This window comes from Dipteris shenzhenensis, chromosome 29 (assembly GCF_047967505.1).
Source record: "Dipteris shenzhenensis isolate YYH24624 ecotype China chromosome 29, Dip_SZ_1.0, whole genome shotgun sequence".
In the NCBI taxonomy this organism is placed as follows: domain Eukaryota; kingdom Viridiplantae; phylum Streptophyta; class Polypodiopsida; order Gleicheniales; family Dipteridaceae; genus Dipteris; species Dipteris shenzhenensis.
Window position 1 is genome coordinate 29,728,305 of NC_141624.1, and position 18,961 is coordinate 29,747,265.

Consider the following 18,961-nt stretch of genomic DNA (forward strand, 5'->3'; position numbering starts at 1 on the left):
CAATGAATTTATGTGGGCATGAACGGCAAGTTCTTTTGATTTGTGATTTCTTGAATTCTGTCGTGCTCAAGGGTTCCTAGGATCTTGCTGAATTGACACAAATTATGGGGATACCAAACATTGTAGGCAACTATGTTTCAATTATGGTACGTATGGTTCGTTGGGACAATCAGGAGATAAAAAAAGCCAATGGGTTGCAAATAATGAGAAAGAGCCAAGGGCATGCTGGTTTTCAGGAGGGAGATAGCACCACTAATTATGTCGTAGGTGGGGGGGCCTTTGCTACTGTTTTGTTGAAGGCATTTGAAATGGTGCCAAGACGGCCCATTGAGGAATTGCATTTGATTAATACCATGCTTCTTCAATTGTAAAAATATGTCCAAATATACTAAAATAACATGAGTGTGTGCTTGAAAATCAAAGATACCTTCTATATAGTACACCCATAGCCAAAAGTCCTTGTTCCTTATATGCACATGGTGGGTAAGAATTTGGGACTTATGTACAACCTTAATAGTGCATTTTTCAAAAAACTAACGTGAATTTGGCTACTTGGCATAATGCCTACTTCTCAAGGGTGCACAAGTGTGGTTTTAGCCAAGAAAACCAAGGAGGACAACACCAAGGAAGAGTAGACAAGGAGGCCCACTGACTTACGAGTCATATGAGCTTCTATGTTCAAGAGTAGACATTGCCCTTGTTCTACTGACAAGAGGTAATACCCTCTTCATATTTGATTTATTTGAAGGCATATGGGATGCATGTGATCATAAAGTTGAAGTCAACTTGCTGGAGGCTACTCTTTTAGTAGCATACTTCACTAAGAAAGGAGCAGTAAAACAAAGGAGCTGTACCAACAATGATATGCTTGTGCTCTCGGAAACTATGAAGACCAGGAAGAAAGAGCTAGACCAAGATGCTGCAAATACCTCTACCAATGAGGAATCGATTGAGGAGACTTTCATCTAGGAGGGCATTGGCTCTAAACTCTTAAATTAGGATTGTGTGTTTGGAGTCAATAAGGTGCTCTACCATGGATAGTCCATCCTAAAATGATATGTTTTTCCTTTAAGTCAGTTGAGTGTGCTTGTTGTCCATGTACTTGGTAGTTCTAGAGACACCACCCATTGTAAACCAAGAATCCTAGCAATGAGTCACAGGTTGGGGCCATGTGTGTTGTCACATGATGGTGGGCAAGCCAATGTACTGCTCCCAAGGGATGAGGTCATCAATTTGTGGGGGGTGTTAGAACAAATTGATATTTTTGGCATAGCATATGGTCTAGACATTATTGATTGTGGGACAGTGTGTGAAGTTGTGTGAGCACCTCAGTAGGTTAGTCTAGTGACTTGGCAGTTAGGTTGGTGTGATGTGTGGGATTGGAGTGATCATAGGAGGTAACTGATTGAGCTAATTATGGAGATGATTGTGGATCTGAGATCTACTAACACGGAGGCAGTTGCCTATATATATAACCACTCATGAATAAAGTGTTGTTCAGTGTGCCTCAACATTTGCCTCATTATCTACACTGTTCCAACAGGCGAATGAATACACACTTGAGTGGAATACAAGTAGTGTGCAAAATTACAATTTAGATATGCAAACACACTTATATTAATTCAAGAAATCTATTTGTGATACAAATGGCTCGTAGCCATGGAACTAAAAATACAAGACTCAAACTCACTCTTGCTTGCCTTAGCTTAAGACACAAGACTCTATGAGCAGCAACATCTTTGACATAATCCTTCTAGCCTCTACATAGCAACAACTGGACTAGAACTAGTATGGAAAAGAGCCCATTACAAGTTGCATTCAATCTATATACACTAAGAGCCTTGATTTGGACTTAGGTGGTTAAGCTAAACTATTTTCTAAGCTTGTTCTTAAAAGTCAGTTGAACCACTCTCATCGATTGTTCCATCAATGTTCCTAGCCTTTCGTCTTTCCTAGAAGCTCAAAGGCGCACTACTTGTGTTGGCCAAATCCTATTCTAGCTTGCCTGCATGGTCTCTACTCAAGCAGTCATATCCCCGATCATGGTGACCTACTTACCCGAGCTTCCTATTAACTAGGGTTTAACATACTAGGGGGACTTTTTCCAAGCTCTAATACAAAGCTTTGCATTGCATTGCACTCTCTGTAGCACCAAGGCAATCTATTCTGTTGAGTTTTTAATTGGAGGCATTCTTTAAATTATTTCAAATTCAAAATCCTCATTGTGGGCTAAACTTGCCCAAAATAGAAATATGCATAAGCAATGCAGAGATAAGAAGGCAATGCATAAACATAATCAAGTCGGACAGAAGTCGACAGACTGTATTATGAGCTCAAAATGTATCCTTCAAGGCAAAAGTAGACACAACAGAGTAAGATAGATGCAAAAGCTTTCTTCTCCCAACAATACACAGTCAAGAGCATAGAGAATTGTGCATACGATTAGCATCGAGCTTGCCAAAAGGGTATACATGGTCTGAAATCCTGGTCAGGCAGTAATCTGACTACCATACATCAAGATACCATTATCCAAAAGGAGTTATAATTGCCCCTCATGGTCCTTGGTAATTGCCACTCATCTGTATGACTTGTGACCTTCCAACTTCCACATGACTTGTGACCTTCTAACTTCCACATGGCTCTACTTAGCCTAGGGGCCTAAATACCCCTCAACACCTGGCACTTTCGATGGGTAGCTCTTTTTGGAACAAAAAAGCATAGACACAAACCCTTCTTAACCTCCTTGGTGTAGGTTTTGTTGATTACAATTGTACCATTTCATGGCTACATGCCAGGGCTGGGAACCTATCAAGTATAACATCATCCATACATGCTGATAGAAAATGAAAATATAGAACCATGAACATATGAGTATGTCTAGACTCCACTAGCATGGAGTAGACATGGAGTAAGCATAGCACTACTCATAAAAGTATGTCGATGAAGTACCAATAGCTGAAGCATAAGTATCCATGGGCTCCATGAGAGCCATATCTGCATCATAAGAAACATCTCCATCAATCTGCTCCATCTTCCTCATGCACTGGCATGCATGAGGAAGGTCTTCAACCAACATAGTGAAGGCATGATAACAAAAGATATAAACACATAGGGCCATAAAAATATCATGTCTGCAAGACAATAGCATAGGAAAATCCATGCTATCTCATCATGCCATATCATGCATAAGCATAATCCTGAACATCCATCCATATGTAGCATGATACAAATAAACAAATCAGCCCTATCATGGCTGCTCAAACAATGGTAGAGACCCTCAATATCATGGCATACACCAGCAACTTGCATCTCATCATGCATGGAATATGTATCATCAAGCATCATGTCATATCCCTAAGAAACAATGACCATATCCTGAGCAATAGCATCATCGGCATCATTCTCATATAAAGCATCATCCAATGGAACATCAACACATAAAGGCATGTCCACCAAATTATAAACAACAATATCCATTTGAGAAACATGAGTATCATTGTCATGAGCATGAGAAACCTGTAATCCTGCCTCATCATGAGACATATGCATGTCAGCTGAAAGTATAACTGCACAAACGGTGATCATAATCATCTACCAAATCATATCATCATGGTGATCATAATCATCTACCAAATCATGGGAACTATCCATTGTGAAGGTGGATACCACTGCGACCTCTTGTTGGCTCTTTTGGCTCACTGGGTTCGCTTGGGTACTCTCATCCGTCATCATGGCTGGCCCAATGTATTGGCAAACAAAGTAATCATCCTCACTATCATCATTATCACCATCACTAGCATATGTGTCCTCTAACTCCTCTACGGTTGACTGCAATGTTTCTATTTTGCTCAATCTTGATCATGATTTGTGGTTATGTTCATCAACATAAGGATAAGCACGATGCAATGTCTCAAAAAAATCAGCCAACTTGCTTTTGGCTTTTTCCAACTTCCTAGATGAAGAAGCTTTTCTCAAAACTTTGATGATGCAATACAGTTCTTCAACCAATTCGGCAAAGAAAAAACACTTGCATATATCCCCTTTTTAACATAGCTTGCTCAAATATGAACATGCAAAAATCCTATGATCCTTTTCCAAACAAAGATTGAATTTTTTCTTTCTCACTTCACCAAAAACAAAAAAATATTAAGGTTGAGAAAAACCTTGAACAATTACTGTAGTAGTGACCTCCACTATTAGTTTTCTACCTCAGAAAATGTTAAAGTGGAGCACAATGGAAGCAATGGATCATAAAACATAACACTTTATTCATGGAGAATGCCCAATATATAGGCAAGAGAGTATACATCTTTGACATTATCGATGATCTCAGGATGGAATCCTTAGATCCTATAATCACTCCCTGATTCTCTCAATCACACCTATTGACTGACACATCATCAGTCACACCTACACACACACATGTGTTCACACATTCACTCATGTGATCATACTCACAATCATAGACCTTATGACCCTTGGTATGATCCCATTACATCGATTTGTCCCAACAGAAAACAGTTTGAATTCTATCGGATTGTCATCATCTTCTTGCTTGACACCAAAGTGCAGATTCACCATCACCATAAACTTTCTATGAATCTGTCGGACTTTAGAATTTGTCATTTGAAATTGTGTTGGACTGTCGTACGACAATCAAACACAAGTCGGAGCTCAATCCAACAAGAAAACCTCTTCCATTTCTGAATGAAAACACGTCCTGAAAGCTGATATAATGTAGAATTATGTTGTCAAGTCGGCTTTCAAATAATAGATTAATAATGAGAGAACAATGGTCGGCTTCTATTGGGCTGTTAGCAAGTCGGGTTCCTGTCAAAGCAAGTCAGACTACACGATCGGACTGTGGTCGCGGATAGTCAAAACAAGACTGAATCTGATGTTTGAAAGTCAAATTTACTTCTAGTTTGCACTTTGAATCATCTAGTAAAGACGTCAATCTTGAGGAATTAATGCTTTCATCATGCTTGAAGTCAGACTGTATTACGAGTCGGACTGTATTACAAGTCATACTATGGTCGGACAGTCAAAATAGGAGCACCAAACCACTTTGAAGATCTCATTTCCATCCTCAGGATTGTGTGGTGCTCTCCTCAGTGCAACAAGCCTTGCCTTGCATCTCCTGTACTGCTGTCGATCCTTTGTACTGTTGTCGAAAAGTTCAGTGATTGTTGTGTCTTTTGGTTGATCTTCAGCTTGTGCTTGGGCTCTTTCTCGGGTGAAGTAAGGCTCTCTATCCTCCTTGTCTAACATCTGTCTTGAGACTTTCCATGAGAAACTAGTGCTATTATGTCAAGTTTGTCGTAGCAACTTGATGTTGAAGAAGACATAGTCATGGTCGGTTATGATCTTAGAGAGGTCACTTTACTTAGCTTTAGACAAGATGGGAATGCATACAATCCTAGTTGGATGCTTTGCCATCGTGGAAAGTCGCCAATCCATATTGGTCGGATGTTGGTTGTGATATCTTCCGATCACCTTCCGCCACCCTTGTCTTGATGTAGATGTGCGAGTCTTGTATTTTTGCACCTCCGCCTTCTGAGCAAGGTCGATGGTGCTACTGTGTGTTGGAAATTCTTCACGTGTTGTTTTCACTCATGATTTCCATAGTGTAGTTGCTTGCCGTAGATTGGAGTCAGAACACGTTTTGAGCTCTTGGTCAATTGGTCTATCACAACCAAAGCAAGTCGAGGTCGTTTAGAGGCAGGATCGCCAAATGTGTTGTGGGATACAGAACATAAATATGCATAAGCAATGCAAAGACAACAAGACACTGCAGAAAAAGAAGCTAGTTAGATAGAAGTCGGATTGTATTACAAGCTCAAAATGTATCCTTGAAGGCAAAAGTAGATACAACAGAGAAAGATGCATGCAAAATCTTTCTTCTCCCAACAATACACAGTCATTAGGAGCACGGAGAATTGTGCATCCGATCAGTATCGAGCTTGCCAAAAGGGGAAAATATGGTCTGAAATCCTAGTCAGGTAGTAGTCTGATTGCCATACATCAAGATACCATTATCTAAAAGGAGTGATAACTACCCCTCATGGTCCTTGGTAATTGCCACTAATCTATATGACTTGTGACCTTCTAACTTCCACATGACTTGTGACCTTCCAACTTCCACATGGCTCTACTTAGCCTAGGTGCCTAAATACCCCTCACCACATATCTAATTAAGAAATTATAAAAAGGACTTGAAAGCAACCAAGTCTAAGTCAATGAAAAAGCTCTATTGTCTAAGTCACTACAAGAATTTGATTTCCACTTGAGCTATTGAAAAGTATTTATTTTTTTAAAATAAAGAAAACAATTTATAATATAATGTTTATATGGAACCAATAGAGCCCTATCAACTCAAAATAATGAAGCCATGCTACAATAAAATAGCTCAAAGCAGTTGACCATGCTCAAATAACTAAGTACCAAGATACCCCATTATAATGACAATAATAGAGACAATACATAGTACACACTCCATCATTGAACTATAAACACAACAAAGATTCTAATTGATGGCCATATCTTGGTTGGCATATGTCAATTCTAGTGCTAATCTTGATTCCTCTTCATCAAAGTGTACATCCTCGTATTGGCGACATTCATCTCCTTAGCCATAAGTCTCATGTTCAATGTATTAATGATATCCTTGTTCGCTTGTCAAATTTCTTTAATTCAACTTATCTAGGATTTAGACAATCACAAAAGTATGGGATACTACAATATGTAAGAGGACATAAAATGATGAAATAACATATCCATTGACATTGTTAATAAGCACATTTTTGTTGGCAATCCCCTTTTGTTGAAGGCTTATGATCCTATTCCAGTTTCTCCCCACAGGTCTATGAGTGCTCACTCTCTACTCCTTGAATTGTCCATGTGAAGGTCAGTTCATAATTGCTAACATGGAAGCATGATCACTTTCTCTCTTGGACCCTTACTTTATCCCCACAAACACATTGATTGCATTCTCTGCTATTGCCCACATCCCCCCCAAGCAGAATATAGTGTGTGTTCTCCGATGTGACTCACGTGTTGTGGGGATCTACTCTCCTCCTCCTTGTGGGAGCAATGCAAGCATGAACCGTCCTCAATCGTCACACTTGAGATTCTCAAAATGTTGCAATGTGTTTCCATGAGAGAGGAAAGGGGGGGGGGGAGATGGGAGAAGAGAGGGGATAAGAGAAGAGAAGAGGGGGACAATGGAAGCAAGAGAGAACTCAAACACTTGGAAGAGAAAGACAGAGATCTATGTCCAATCTTGTGCAAACAATAATGAAGGCCAAAGTCAAACATTTGGCCTTTTATACATTCCACCTTTTGAAGGGAGGTCTAACCCTATTCTTTCTCACCTCTCTCTCTCTCTCTCTCTAAGAACTTGGGCCCATACGGCCCCAAGGTGGATCTTGTATTGTCTACATCTCGTCCTCTCATATTTCTCTGCTCTATCATGCAAAATATGTCGTGCTTGCATGAGATATTAAATGTGGTGGTTAGCATGCCCCCCTTCCTGCTCTTAATCCATTTGTGATTGGACTCGGTGCATGATGTCGAACTTTAGGGCATTGTTCATGATGTGATGTTAGTTGAAGAGATTGTGGGAGATTCGGAAAAATGAGTGGAGAGGCTTCCAATTGTAGATAATTTTCGTAGGCTCAAGTTCCCAATAGTGGATACCTCCTATGCACTGGTGGCACAAATGGAGGAGTTTGATATGACATTTGCCACTGTCCCAAAACCAATAGTCGTGGCCACCATGCACTTTTTTTGGTTTCCTATCATTTTGTTGCAGAATATTCCCACTCAAGAGCCAACTATGGAGGAGAACCTTCAAAGTCTTCAATTTGAGAGTCTTCGACCTCAACACTAGCCCCTAGTTTCCACAAATTATGTGTCTATATCTACATGTCCAAAATCTTCACAGTCACCATATATAGACCTTTGAAGATATCTTTGAGACACAGTTTGAGGCCTTCATGGCTTTAAAATCTTTGCAAGACCACCATCTCTGCAGAGGCATGTATGCAAGGTTGACTCATTGGTCAACTCCCATTGAACAGTATGCGTGCTAAAATGCCTCATGCTTTAGAAATGGGATCCGCTAACGACAAGGCACTTGTGGGCAGAATTGTGGGCCTCACGCCTACACGGAGACAGGTGAGGGAGTGGACCAAGCAAGCTTGGCATTAGAGGGAGACGACATTCAGGAGGTCACCATCTATGGATGAGGCGTTTTCCTCATCCAGCTGAGCTCCCCCAACATCGCCTCAACACTTGTGGAGCAGAGCCCCGTACTCCTTGGCCTGCACCTTGTCTACCTTTTTCCTTGGTATGATGGATTCATAGTGGAGGACATGGATACGACACACCATGTTCCACGGTTTTCGAGTACACTCTGCTTCCCAGGGCTCCCCAAGGAGTATCGAGCCATCCTCCCTTCCATTGGTCGGGCAGTTGGCACAGTGCTTGAGTCCCCGCAAGAGACGGCCGCCTCCGTTCTAGCAGATGATGGAGTCCTCAGGATCCGACTGGTGGTTGAGAGCCTAGAGTCCCTCCCAGAGTTGATCCTTCTCGAGACCCTAGAAGGGGGCACGCTTTGCCAGAGGGTGGAGATCTCCGGGTTACCAGGCTAGTGTCTTTGGTGCAGACAAATGGGTCACCTCGCCAGAGATTGCCCCCGTGGCCTCCCTCGTGCGCCTCCCCCCCCTCTTCTGTAGAGTAGGCAGAGTCAGCAGGCCCGAGTTCAATGCCCTCTCAGGCAGGAGCAGCAAGAGTCTTAGACCCTATGGGTTACCCCCTCAGCAGGGGACTGGACACAGGTAAAAAAGAAAAAGAAACCAAGCAAGCAGGCCCGCAAGTGCCGTAGGCAGAGGGCCAATCGTAGACAGAGGGATGGGATTGACCGGTGTGCATACCCCTTCACAACTAATCTTGCCTTGTATCTGTTCACAGAACCATCTGCATTGTGCTTCACCTTATAAACCCACTTGCAGCCAATTGCATTCTTGTCTTTAGGCAAAGGCACCAATTCCCATGTAGCATTTGCTTCCAAGGCATCCATTTCTTCATCCATGGCTTTCTCCCATTTTTCTTTTCCCATGGCTTGCTCAAAAGAAGTGGGTTCTGGTTCCTATATCACTTTGACCATATAGGCATAGTGAATGGCTGTAAATCCATCATATTTCAGCCTATCCATAGGATACCTAGCTCTGGTAGACCTACACAAAATAGGCTCACTTCCAGGTGCTCTGAAAACATCCCTGGTCTTCCTTACTCTAGGTGTAACAACAGAAGGAATACCCAACTCATCATCAATGCTCTGTTCTGAGCCATTGGATTTACCATCCACATAAGAGTGACCGGCATTCACATCAAACATGGGCTGATCTACCTTCTCTTTTTCTTTTCGTGATACCTGCATGCCACTATCTACATTGCTTTGAGGAGATTCTCATGATCTCAATCTACCTGTCCATGGCGAAGTATGTGAACCACCGCTAGAGGACACTACAGGTCCACTAATATTTTGTGATTGCTGCTATGAATTTTGTGCAGCATTACCATTTTGTGCATCTACATCAATCATCACATTTACTGGTTTATACCAGCTACTCATCTCATCAACAACATCTCTGCTCATTGTAAACTTACGAGTAGAAGGGTTATAGCATCTATACCCTTTTTGCTACAGAGAATAACCAATAAAGATGCACTTCTCAGCCTTTGGATCCAACTTGGACCTCAACTCATCTGGCACATGGACATAGGCAATGCAACAAAAAATTTTCAAATGAGAAATATCTGATTTCCTACCAGTATACATCTCCTCTAGTGTCATGCCATGTATTGCTACAGTGGGAGTCCTGTTTATTATGTAAACTGCTGTAGCAACTGCTGCAGCCCAATAATAGTCTGGTAGATCTTTTTCATTTAGCATGGCCCGAGATACCTCTCCAATATGCCTATTTTTCCTTTCTGCAAGTCCATTTTGCTGTGGGGTATGACTGCATGAATATTGCTGCTTTATGCCATGCTCCTGTAGGAACCTTGCAAACTCATTTGAGAGATACTCTCCCCCTCCATCTGACCTTAGGCATTTTATTTGCAGGCCTGTTTCTTTTTCAGCCATAGCTTTAAAAGCTTTGAAGTGCCCAAACACTTCACTTTTCTTTTTCATAAAATACACCCAAACTTTTCTGCTGTAGTCATTAATAAAAGTGACAAAGTAATGATAGCCTCCAATAGATGCAGCTTTAGTAGTCCACACATCAGAGTGGATTAATTCCAATGGCTTCTTACTCTCTTGAACATGCTTGCCTGTTTTCCAAATTGACAGGCTTCACATACCTTATGCATTTCTGCAACCTTGAATTTAGGCAATCTTGCAACAATATTTTGGGCCTGCATTGATTTAAGTCATTGTACATTAACATGACCAATGCGTTTATTCTAGATATCAATATCTGCAACTACACCAGTCCCATGTGCAAACATTGCTGCACTCAATTCAAGCATGTCTTCATCCAACGTAAACATCCTGCCCTTCTTCTTTCCTTTTGCTATCAAGCGACCATTATTTTTCATATCCTCAACAAAGCATCCATGAGGATTAAATCTGACCTGCAAGCCCTACTCAACCATTTGACTAATAGAAACCAGGTTCTTTGTGATGTTCGGGACATGAAATACATCATATAAGTATTTCTCTTTCCCATCCTGCATAGACAAAGGAATTTTACCAATCTGCACAATAGGATGTGCAGTATCATCACCAATCTCCACAAATCCTGGTTTTTCCATTTTCCTTGCATCCTGCATCCATTCTGCATGACTTGTAATGTGGTTTGATGCACCTGAGTCAACATACCACACATCATTTCGTTCTTCTACACTTGTCACAGAATTGGTCATGTGCTGCACCATAAATAGATGCTCATTTCTGTCATCACCCTGTCTACTAGAAGATGCATAATTGCCTTGCTGCAATTTTCTATTCATAATGTCATTCTGCTTTTTGTAGCAGTCTTTAGCCATATGACCCATTTTAGCACAATAGTAGCATTCAACATTGCTGTTTGCATTTTGACCTCTCTGCCATCCACAACGGCCTCTTTGGCTCCCCCTGCCTCTAGAGTTACCACGCCCTCCTCCATAGGACTCGTTTTCTGGAGTTTGCTGCATATTTTGAATTCTACCACGGCCTCCAGATCGGCCTCCTCTACCTCTGCCTCTACCTCTTCTAGCATTTGAGTAGAAGACAGTTTCTTTTGAAGTTCCTCTTGAAGAAGATGCACCACCATTTCTTTGCTCTTCAGAAATTAGAAGAGCAAACAACTCCTCCAAATCAGGAAATTTCTCACGAACGGCAATGGATGTTCGGAACTGTGCATAATCCTTTCCTAGACCATTCAAGGTCATAGAAACCAAATCATCATCTTCCATTGGCGACCCAATGGAAGCAAGTGCATTTGCAAGTTTCTTCACCTTCATGTGGTAGTCATTGATGTTCATATTTATTCTCTGCACATTGTGCAACTCCTGCTTGAGTTGCATTTTCCTGGCTTGCGTATTTGTGCTGTACATTTTTGCCAAAGTATCCCATGCCTCCTTTGGCGTACTTGCATCCTGAATATGCACAATCATAGAATCTGAAATACTGATAGATAGCCAATACATAACTTTTCTAGGTCTCTCATGCCATCCTTTAAATGCCTGCATTCCCTGTTGATTGGGAACATTAGGAAGAACTGGTTCTTCTTCATTTCCTATAATGAACTCCCAATAGCCTTTTCCCATAAGAAAATTCGTCATTCTGAACTTCCATGCTTGGAAGTTGTTCTTGTCAAGCTTTTCAGTGACAATCTGTGAAAGAGAATCATATGCCATTACAGAACACTGCAAAATATTCAGTCACTGCAAAAAACACAGCTTCTGCCTCACATGGGCAAATCTGCAAAACTGACGAAAGTGGTATTTGATCACATAGTCACTTCCTAGTGACGATTTTGCATCAATAGTGGTCGTACAACAAAAACAGGGCACCTTTCTAAGTGCGTGCAAGACTTTTGCCACCAAAGCTGGCCTTGAAATGGCATCGAATCAAAAAAATGATGTCACCAAGGGCTTTTCCCTTTCTCGCAGCATATACTACCCTCTCATTGCACTGCAAAGGGCGTCCCAATCTGAGACAGTGCACTCTTGCACTTTTCGGCTATGCTACTTGCAGAGATTCGTTCCCAAACTCGAAAAAGGAAAGCAACACTAATCCTCTTATGAAGACACCACGAACTCGGTTTGCTTTCTTGAGCTCCTTACCACAAACTGAGCTCTGATACCATGTGAAGAGAGTGGGAGAGAGGTAAGGAGTCTACTTGCAGCTTTCTCACATACACAATGGGGGAATACACACAAAGGTGGAGGCTGAAAATAGTTTTCCTCTTCTTAGTTGAAAAGCAAAAAGAACTCTCTCTTAGTACAAAGGAATAGATGAACCCTATATGTGGGTCTCAAACCAAACTCAGCTAAGCTAGGTGGCATACTAACTGAGCCATAACTAGAGTACATAAAAATAGCTATCATCCAGCTATTATTCATGGAGGCTAGCCTTCGGAGTCGTGACATGCTATGATGGCATTGCATCTTTCCTAGTATTTCCTAACCATATCCGTGGACTAACCATATTAGCTAATCCTATGCTAACCTTCTTACCTTTTCATGCTAAGCGTACCATGCATGTTGACTAACTTGTTACTTACCTTTTAAATATATTTTTCTATTGTTTTGTCAATTCTTTTTATAGAATTTTGCCTAATAACCCTTTAAGCACCATCTCTATATGTTTCCTCTAATTACGCATATTGACTCCTTCATGGTGATATGATTTATTCTAATAAAAAATTGGTCTTATATCCTTGACCCCTGGTATTATTAAATAATGTTTTTTCTTGTAACCTTGTGCTTATATGATTATTGAGAGAAAATGTTGGGATTGAACATCCCTTCATATAAAAAGACCACTAGAATGTCTACTTGCTTGGACCCTATCAAAATATCCTTCATTAACCAAATGATGGAGAAGGCTTAAAAGGAATATGAGAAAATTGAAGAAAATCTTAGGACTAGACCATACCTACATAGGAAAGCTAAGAGACTTTTGAAATAATGGTAGATTTCCATTTATGCTTTCCCTTATACAAAAAATATTTTTTTGCTGGGTCAATTGTTTAACTCGATGTTTATTATTTGTGACAACAATAACAAGCGTGGGGGGAATGCTTGGATACCTGTCACCTATTCAATGACCATTAAAGTTCTAACTTTTATCATTGTATGGTTGGTTGGTGGGTATAGTCCCTTCCTCCTCGAATAAGTGGCATCAAGGATGCAACTACCCTGGCTACACTATTGCTATTCCTTTTTTATTACCTAGATTATTCTATTGATCTTCCTTTTTTTGTAATCAGCTATTGATTTCCTTTTCTATAATCAAATATTGATTAAAATGGTATCGCTTTTCTCTTCTCATTTTTCTATTAATAATAGTGTCTTTGATTATACTACTTTGAATTAAATGTATGGTCCATTAGTGCGATGGGATATTGAATTGTCCACACACACACACACACACACACACACACACACACACACACACACACACACACACACACACACACACACACACATCTAGCTTTGGTGGAGGGGGGGGGATTTTTTATGGGAATGCTTTGCCACTCATCTAGCTATTAACTGAACATAGATCCAAGCCAAGTAGTTCCTAGGGTGGGGGTGGTCTTGAGACTTGAAATTTAATTTCTTGAAATTCAATAGTTGTAAGATCCCACACCTTGAGACCTAGTGGAGCGGGTCTAAACCGTCATAGATGGGTCATGTTACTCATCCTCCTTGGGTGATAACTGCTTCTTGAAGCCTCATGCTCCTAGCCTTCTTCTTATTGCTCACAATCTCAGCCACTTTTTCTCCCCAATCTGCTCCCTTTTAGATCTCTCTTCCTTCATATCCTGCCCTTCACTCCCTCGTTCATTTTTGTGTTGCTATGCTGCGGCCTGCCTATTTGCAGCTTCAGTTTGCAGGATTTCATTCCACCTTGTACTCATCGGGACACTGCTACTAAATGTATAGAGACCCTACAACTAGTTGAGAAATTCCATCGCTGCCTTTACAGCTCTCTGTCTCCCCACAAAAAACTCATAAAAACACAATGCTGCGAAAAGACTCCTCCTTGCCTAGTTGAATGAATGCCATTGGCCAACATGCAAAAGTTGTAACAAGTCATTGCATCCTAGATACTTGAGGGAGGGGAGGTAGAGAGAGAGTTGAGGGAGAGAGACTACTAAATGGAGGGGGGGGAATAAGCGAGGTAGGGTGGAGGGAAGCTGAGTGAAGGTGAGAGATAGCTAAGCAAAGGGGATGGAGAAGCAAGGTGAGGAAGGAGAGGTGGAGGGAATAGGCAAAGGGGAGAGACATGGCAAAGAAGAGAGGTAGAGAGAGGCAAAGGGATGCAAAGTTGCGAAGGTAATTGAGGCAATTAATTAGGCTTTACGTTAATTAGATTTATGCTTAGATAGCTTAAGTTAATGTGATGACTTGGTCTAATTGATTAATTGAAAATTAGCTAGAAGCGATTAGGAGACATGCATGTAAGTCTACCTTCCCACCTATACAACCATATATTTACATGCATACGTAACTCAATGTTAAATGCTCGACATTGGTACAATAGCTCTGCTATGTATAATGTAATCTAGAATCCCGTGGTAGAAAGTTCGCACACCACTACAAAATATTCAAAACCTGATTGGTCTAATACTAAACCACATTCTTGTTGTCTCTATGGCAACATGGACTTAGGTAGTACAGAATGTGTGTGGTGTAGAGTAGCGGCAAAGCACCACTTGTACTTGCATAAGGCTAGATATAAATCTCTCTTAAGAATGATCAACATGCAAGCTCTACTTGTGATTCCTACATGCAATTCCTACATGCGATTCCTACATGCATGTCCTTGCAACTTCTACATGCAAGTCCTACATGGGATTCCTACATGCATGTTCTACTTGCAACTTCTACATGCAAGTCCTACATGCGATTCCTACTTGCATGTTCTACTTACAACTTCTACATGCAAGTCCTACATGCGATTCCTACATGCATGTTCTACTTGCAACTTCTACATGCAACTCCTACATGCAAGTCCTACATGCGATTCCTACATGCATGTTCTACTTGCAACTCCTACATTGCAACATGCGAGTTCTACATGCAACTCCTACATGCAACTTGCAACTTCTATATGAAACTTCTATATGCAAGTTCTACTTGCAGAGAGAGAATGTCTTACAATTCCTACATGCAGAGAGAGAAGCTCTCCAACTTTTATAAATACCTCATAATGGAATGAAGCCCACACTCTTTGGGGCATTGTGTTGAGTTCCATTTGGTATTCTAAGCAATTGTCTCAAGTGTCCATGCTTCCTTGCACTCCGCATCCAAAAGCATGTCCTAACCTTGCAACTCCTCCTCCCCTCTCCTCCAACCTTGCAACCCATCCTCTCCCTCTCCTCCTCTCTTCTCCTCCTCCTCCTCCCTCCTCCTCTCTTCTCTCCTCCTCCTCCTCCTCCGTCCTTCTCCTCCTCCTCCTCCCTCCTCCTCCCTTCTCCTCCTCCCTCCTCTCTCTTCTTTTCCCCATGCTCTTATACCTTCTTGCTCTCCCACTCCTATGCTCCCCCTAAACCCTTAGTTTCTCAATCCTTAACCTCCATAATCTATGAGGGAGACGAGTTCACCATGTACTCTACCCTGAACCTTGGATCCTCCTTCTAACCCTAGAACCTCTTCTAAACTCTGGAACCTTCTTCTAAACCTTGGAACCTCCTTCTAAACCCTAAACCTCCCTCTAACCCTTGAACTCCTCCTAAACCTTGCAACCTCAATGAAGGCGAAAGTCTTCATTACCTCAACCATGATGACGCACGTTCCTTTTACACATGCATGCACTATGTTTGCTTACCACACTTAAGCTTATGTCTCTCACCGGAATATGACTCAGATTGGGACGCCCTTCGTGGTGTGGCGAAAGGGCAATATATGCTACGGGATAGGACGAAACCCTAGGTGAAATTATTTTTTTTATTTGAGGCCATTTTGGGGCCCGTTTTGGTGGTGGAACTTTTCCAAAGGCACTCAGAAAGGTGCCCTATTTTTGTTGTGCGACCACTGTTTTGCAGGTCAGTGAAAAGTTGCCACAGAAATTGCATCGTATGCCTATGTGCAGAGATATTGGGAGTGACAGAATCGTTCTTATTTCCTGTTGATGCAAAATCATCACTAGGAAGTGACTGTGTGGTCAAATACCACTTTCATTAGTTTTGTAGATTTGCCCTTGTGAGGTAGTAGTGTTTTTTGCAGTGAGAATATTTTTGGAGTGTTTTGTAATGGCGTCTGATGCTCTTTCCCAGATAGTCACTGAAAATCTTAACAAGAACAACTTCCCAGCATGGAAGTTTAGAATGACGAATTTCCTTAAGGGAAAAGGCTATTGGGAGTTCATTACTGGAGCTAAACAAGAACCAGTTATTCCTAATGTTCCCAATCAATAGGAGTTGCAGGCATTTAAAGGCTGGCACAAGAGAGCAAGGAAAGTTATGTACTAGCTATCTATCAGTATTTCAGATTCTATGATTGTGCATATTCAAGATGCAAGCATGCCAAAGGAGGCGTGAGATACTTTGACAAAAATGTATAGCACAAATACGCGTCAGGAAAATGCAGCTCAAGCAGGAGTTACATAATGTGCATAGAGAAAATATGAGCATCAATGACTACCACATGAAGGTGAAGAAGATTGTAGATGCACTTGCTTCCATTGGGTCACCAGTGGAAGATGATGATTTAGTTTCTGTGACCTTGAATGGTCTAGGAAAGGATTATGCACAGTTCCGGACATCCATTGCCGTTTGTGAGAATTTTCCTGATTTTGGGGAGTTGATTGCTCTTCTAATTTCTAAAGAGCAGAGAAATAATGGTGCATCTTCTCCAGGAGGAACTTCAAAAGAAGCAGTCTTCTACTCAAATGCTGGAAGAGGTAGAGGCAGAGGTAGAGCAGGCCGATCTCAAGGCCGTGGCAAAAATCAGAATATGCAGCAAATTCAAGAAAACCATTCCTATGGAGGAGGACATGGTAACCTTAGAGGCAGGGGGAGCCAAAGAGGTCATGGTGGATGGCAGAGAGGCCAAAATGCAAACAGCAATGTTGAATGCTTCTATTGTGGTAAAATGGGTCATATGGGTGAAGACTGCTACAAAAAGTAGAATGACATCATGAATGGAAAATTGCAGCAAGGCAATTATGTATCCTCTAGTAGACAGGGTGATGATAGAAATGAGCATTTGTTTATGATGCAGCACATGACTAGTTCTATGACAAGTGCAGAAGAAAGCAATGATGTGTGGTATGTTGACTCAGGTCCGTCAAACCACATGACAGGTCATGCAGAATGGATGCAAGATGCAAGGAAAATGGAAAGACTAGGATTTGTGGAGACTGGTGATGATACTGCACATCCTATTGTGTAGATTGGTAAAGTTCCTTTGTCTATGTAGGATGGGAAAAAGAAATACCTGTCTGATGTATTTCATGTCCCGAATATCACCAAAAACTTGGTTTCTGTTGGTCAAGTGGTTGAGCAAGGCTTGCAGGCCAGATTTAATCCTCATGGATGCTTTGTTGAGGATATGAAAAATAAAGGTCGCTTGATAGCAAAAGGGAAGAAGAAGGGCAAGATGTTTACATTGGATGCGGACATGCCTAAATTGAGTGCAGCAATGTTTGCACATGGGACCGGTGTAGTTGCAGATATTGATATCTGGCATAAACGCATTGGTCATGTTAATGTACAATGACTTAAATTAATGCAGGCCCAAAATTTTGTGCAGGATTGCCTAAGTTCAAGGTTGCAGAAATGCATAAGATATGTGAAGCCTGTCAATTTGGAAAACATGCAAGGAAACCATTTCCTAGACATGTTCAAGAGAGTAAGAGGCCATTGGAATTAATCCACTCTGATGTGTGGACTACTAAAGCTGCATCCATTGGAGGCTGTCATTATTTTGTCACTTTTATTGATGACTACAACAGAAAAGTTTGGGTGTATTCTATGAAAAAGAAAAGTGAAGTGTTTGGGCATTTCAAAGCTTTTAAAGCTATGGTTGAGAAAGAAACAGGCCTGCAAATAAAATGCCTATGGTTAGATGGAGGGGGAGAGTACCTCTCAAATGAGTTTGCAAGGTTCCTACAGGAGCATGGCATAAAGCAGCAATATTCATGCAGTCATACCCCACAGCAAAATGGACTTACAGAGAGGAAAAACAAGCATATTGGAGAGGTAGCTCATGCCATGCTCAACGAAAAAGCCCTACTAGATTATTATTGGGCTGAAGCAGTTGCTATAGCAGTCTACATAATGAATAGGACTCCCACTGTAGCAATACATGGCATGACACTAGAGGAGAGGTATACTGGTAGGAAACCAGATATTTCTCATTTGAAAGTTTTTGGTTGCATTGCCTATGTTCATGTGCCAGATGAGTTGAGATCCCCGAGTATGCATCAATAGGGCTCGCAACAAGATGATTGCTGAATATGCTCTTGCGACGTAGGCCTCCTTCTCCTTCTGCCCTAGCCGATGATGGTCCACTCTCACCTTGGGCACATGAGGAGAAATTCCTACGATGGCTTATTGTTTGCTGACATTGGAGTTGGAATGAAACCGGAATAGCAACCCTTCCCTGACGATGCCTATCCGACTATACACAAGTAGGTAATGAAACGTTACCAATGCATAACCAATCAAAACGCTGCCCATCACCCTTTCTTCTTACGAGATTCCTGTGGGATCATCACAAGGGACTTTGGACCAATCTC